A 5,888-nucleotide genomic window follows, 5' to 3' on the forward strand; every position below is an offset into this window, starting at 1 on the left:
TAGATGCATGATTATAGATTTTAATATTTCATTATTTTATAATAGTTATAAGTTTAATGAATTAGATTAAAATCTATAATCAAGAGTTGTATGCAAACATAAGTTTTAGTTAATTTTAAATGGTTTTAAAATTAATTCACCTAAACTTATGTTTAAAATATTTCTAATATGATTAGAAATAGGTTAATTTTTTATTTTTCTTTTAATAGGATTAATTGGAAAGAATAAAAGATTATTTATAAAATAATTGTCAATAAAGGACCTTTGTCTAATGAAGGTTCTGTCTATGATTGAGATATTTAAGCTGACAGAAACGGTACTAGGGTTGATGCCCTAAATCTCGTGGGTTCTGTAGTTTGTAATTGTAATGTATAAATATTTTATTTATTTAATAAAATATGAGATGTTTTATTCGATATTACTCACAAAACCAATAAATTTTGATAACTTTTTTACGTTAAGGACTGAATTGTTACAAATTTGAAAACACGATGGCTAATACTAAAATTCAGGGACTAAATTGTTATAAAATAAAAGTACATGGATTAAATCGTTACAAACCAAATTTTTAGGGACTAAATTGTTTCTTTCCTGAAAGTTTAGGGACTAGAAGTATTTTTTAGCCAATAAACTATTAAACTATGCTCAGATTATTAGGAGAGAAATTGGTCAACATGAACATAGTTCAACTTATATAAATTTGTACTACTAATTTCGAGATCGTATGTTGATCTCTCACTTTAGATGTACAAAAGAAATTGGCAAAAAAAAATTGATAATTAGTTTGTGTTATTTGTAAAAAAGGGATTAGTTTATTTATTTGTTTGTTTTTCCTTTTTCTTTTTATTTATTTATTTTGGTAACTGTCACATAATAAAGAAAACGATGCGAGACTTGCCTTTTCCAAGTTGAAATTTAAAAATAATAATAATTATTATACTAGTTTTTTCCACCCAACATTGGAATCATCTCACCTTATTATTTATTTTATTAAAGCTCTTATTTGTACTTTTCCTCTTGACATTTATTAAAAATTAAAAATCAGTTTATGGTCTTTAAACACTTATGAAAGCTAATAAATTAGTCTTGAATCCTTGCATTTTAAAATTTGTAATGTTTTATTTTTTTTATTTTTATTAAATCGTCAATTGACCCAAAAACTTAAATTGATAGGTGAAAGTAGATTTAATTATATATCATGTAATACTCTTCTCACTTGTGGACTTGAAATATGAAAAAGAACCAAACAAGTGGAAATAATATTAACTGGGGAGGAAACAACATTGAAGGGGTTTGATATTATATTAAATTTACCTTCATCTATCAACTTAAGTTTTTTGGATCAATCGGTGATTTAATATGGTAACAGACCAGGTGGATTATGATATAACTAAATTTGCGTCTATTAGCTTAAACTTTTGGGTCAATCGACGGTCTAAGAATTATTAAGATTTAATAGAATTTCTTACATAGGTAGATTAATAAATTAATTAGAGTCAAATATATTTATTATTGGGGTTGATGCCTTAAATTTCATGGGTTTCGTAGTTTGTAAATTATTTATACACAAAATATTTATTTAACAAAATAAAGTGTCATTTTATTCGACATTTAGTCTGCATTAACCAAATCCAATAAACTAAGATCCAAAGTTATTTAATGTAACTTATACATGTATGTAATTAACATACAAGTGGATCATGTTTAAGTAATAACTTGAACGGTCTGTAGTATATAAATAATGTTGGCCACCTTATCTTGGTGACACAACAGATACAACCCACTTTGTAGTTGTTACAAGTGTTGTAAAGTACTGCAAATGATCTGATCCTAATCATTCATGTAGAGACATGTGCGCGGGGTATCCTATACAAAGAGTTTGTACAAGACCAAACTACGAAATGAATGGTCTCTCTTTATAACACCGTTGCTAGAAGAGACTTACATTTCACTAAGATAACTATAGGTGACTTGACCTGAATCCTGAGTGAGTTGTGAACTCCTACTTATGAGGGCAATCCTTTGATCTATATGAGCGAGAATGGTCAGTTTCACCAACTAAATAAGCCTACCATTTTGGGAATTTGTTTGAGTGGGAAGCTGGAAAAACATACAAAAAATAGAATACACTCCTTCCTGTCTAGAGGGAAAGTAAATTAATTGCTCCCTTAAAGGCTGATTCCGGGTCTTAAACAATGAGGCGCCTCGCCCTCTCACTGGCCAGAAAGAAGTCTAGTTTATAGTTAGACTATAACTAATTCTGCATTAGAGAAATCAGTGGTACTTAAGGAGTTAGATATAACTATAGGGATAAAACGGTAATTTTGACCCAACTGTAGTTACGAGTAGTTTATGAAGGGTCAACTTATTGTTGATTGGTTATATCCATGGACACAGAAATATAAGAGTATAGATGTCGGTCTTTAGTGGAGTGACCGATAATTAATGAATGTTGATTACTTCAATTAAAAGGTTAAATTCATTAATCTCGTGTCAATGAAATTTCTAATATGTAGGTTCATAAGGTCCCCTTACTTACTCATTAAGGATAAAACAAGTGATAATTATATTTTAAATAATTTGAATTGTTCAAATTTTTTAGGCGTTAATTATATTAACGCGATTAATATAAACTATAATGTATATTGATACATTATAGTTAATTATAAATATGGTTTATAATTAAATCCATATATGAGGGATGAATATTAAAACGAGACTCAAATATAATTTATATTAATGAGATTTACATAATTACTATAGATTAAAATTTAATATGAATATTATTCATATTAAAACTATAGGTTATAAGAGAGTTGTGTATTTTGATGTAATTAAAATGCATATTATATGATTAAATAAGTTAGTTAATTAATCATATAATGTACTTTGATAATTTGTTATATTTAATAACTCTCCATTACAGGGGAGTTATTTTCATCATGTTAGATGAGAGTTAACTTAATTCCCACCCTCCCCTTCCTTTGTGTGTTCTGTGTTATATATAGAGGAAAAAAAGGTTACAATTTCTTATGTGAAAAAAAAATCACTCTCTCAATCTTTTTGCTTTATCTTTCTTCCAAAAACAAAAAGAGATCACTCTTCCCATCCCTTATCAGAAAATAGTAGAGGCACTAAGTAGGGGTGTCCTATGTTGAAGAGTTTTCCAGTGTTCAAGTAGTTTCGGTGTTCGTGAACTTTAGAAAGGAAAAACGAGAAGAGGTTTCTTCAAAGGTAAGTGTACTTCTTCCCTCTCTCTTTAAAAAAGCATGCTTATAGATTTTGTAATGATTATCTTGTAGATGCGCCTTTGAATGTACGCAACTTCTCTGTATTTTACGTTTTTTGAATTAGAAACCAATTACACGGTGTTCACACACTTTCGCAATAGAATTTCATTCTTTCTATGGGCATTAGAGCCAAATTGTGCAATTTATTTTTTTAATTTGAATGAAAATCAAATATAAGGTGGGTGTTTACTGCATTATGAATGTTTTGGTTTACAAAATTGGATGTTCTCGAATTTGGCACTTAGTTTACTGCTTTAATTTGAATAAAGTTGTAAGGACCCATTGTTTTGGGCGTTTATTTTACACAATCGAGTTTGTAAGTCCGTGACTTGAAGGTTTGGCAAGGGTTGTGAGGAGAAGAGATCAAAATCGGAGCAAAGCGGATTTATAACGAAGTAGAGACATGTTTTGTGCTGGAGCGTAAAGGCACAATGTTGCAACTCTCTGCTTTACGTTGTAGCAAAGAAGGCCTAACATTGCAACGATCGATAATAGCATTGCAATGCTGATGCCGAGCGTTGCAACGTTGTGAAGAGCATAGGCTTATGCTATGACAAGTGCTCAGCCCAATGTTTCAATGCTCCGGACGTGTGATGAACGTTTGCAATTGGCCGCTAGTTCGTGGGTTCGATCCTCTAGAGTGGTTTTCCAGCAGTAGTTTATTTGTTTTTTTTTTTTCGAATTTGTATGTAATTTTTTTATTTTAATTAATTAATTAATTAATATAATATAATATGATTATATTGATTTAATTAACTTTTTTAAGGTGTCAAAATTTGATCCAAATTTGCTGTTTATTTATTTTTACATTTGATGTATGATTAAATTTTATATGTTGCATACTGTATACCATATAGTTTAAAATCTCACCTTAGAATAAACATTAATCTGATGGAACGAACACATGTGCAACGAAAGAAAAACGGATCTACTCTAATTAGGTTAATTACAAAGATAAGCATGCAATTGAAACAAATAAAAGGGAGAAAAGAATACAATCTTTGTAGACTTTGAATCTTCTCCAAATTAGCTCCAATCTCCTCACGAACGATTCGTAAACTACCACGAGAGTCTTCCTGACCATTCTCTAGCCTTAGAACGGGATGGTGGGATCTAATGAGTGACTAATTTGGAGAGAGAAAAGGCTAAAACTTCAAGAGAAAAAAGGGATGAGATTATCACATAATCTCATTAAATTCCACTAAGGCCAAGAGTTTTTAAAATTCATGAAACACTCTTCTAGAGACCATTACATGCAAAATATGAAACTTTAAGTTTGATGAGATTTGACACTAAAAGATCCACTAACTCAAAGTGAGATTTTAGTGGGACATGTGTCTTCAAATGAAGACAACACTTAGCCATACAATAGTTTGTATTTCCCACTCATAAATGTAGGATCTTTCCACTAACGTGGTCAAATTTGACTCCTAAAGTCTAAAGTCAACAAATTTGACTTTTTGACTTTCAAGAATCAAAAGTCAACAATTTGACTTCCATTGCATTTTTGACCTAGTCAACAATTTGACTTTTAATGCAATTTTGACCAATTCCATTTAATTTCAAAATTAATTCTAATAATCAATTTTAAAATTAAATTAATATTAAATAATTAATTAAACAATTTAATTAATTCAATTTAATGTCAAATCCAACAAAAATATCAATCAATATGAATCACTATTCATAATCTTGATATTTAAATCTTATTTAATTATCTCCTATTTTTCTCTCTTTTTATGTTTAATTCACAATTAAACATTATGTTAAATATATCGTATATATTTACCACTTTACTCCAAAATTCGAATTTGAACACTTCAAATTTGTTTGTCACACTGTTCTAAGGTTTAGTCCAATATGAGCTAGTAGGGGGACCTTATGAACCAACAGATCATGAGCTCCAACGATCCGCGATTAACCAGCTAAACTTTTTAACCTAATTAACCACCATTCATTAACTATCAGTTCACTCCACTATAGTCCAGTAGTTGTACTCTCCTCACTGTGGATATATTATGTTCACTCGATATAACTATGATTAGTAAGTTAACTCTTCACAGGTTGTTCGTAATAACAGTTGGGTCAAAAGCTGTTTTACCCTCGAGATTACATCTTGCTCCTTAAGTCTTATTGATCTTCCAATGAACAATTGGTTTGTGATCCAATCACTAAATCGAGTCCCTCTCGGGCCAATGAGAGGGTGGGATCCCTTATTCAAGATCTGAGTCAGCACTTAAGGGAACAACTTTTCTACTATTCCTAAATAGAAACTTAGGGAAGTGCTTTATAAACATATGGATAAAAATAACGTATTTCATTTAGCCTCGTCATGCCTACTATCACTAGTTATTTCGGTTTTCTACTAGCCGTTTTAACTATAATCTCAACTCTATTTATCGGTCTGAACAAGATACGACTTATTTGATTAAAATGAATTGAATGCACAATTCAAAAAAAGAAACATGGATAGGAGTGAATTCCGTATTGCACCCTAGTCCCCAACTATCTACCCGATTTTACCCCTGAAATGGGAGGCTTATTGAGTCGACAATGTTAAGCCAACACTCACCCATGTAAATCTAAGGATAATTCCAA

This window comes from Benincasa hispida, chromosome 6 (genome assembly GCF_027475165.1).
Source record: "Benincasa hispida cultivar pf3 chromosome 6, pf3_genome.v1.1, whole genome shotgun sequence".
Taxonomy (NCBI): Eukaryota; Viridiplantae; Streptophyta; class Magnoliopsida; order Cucurbitales; family Cucurbitaceae; genus Benincasa; species Benincasa hispida.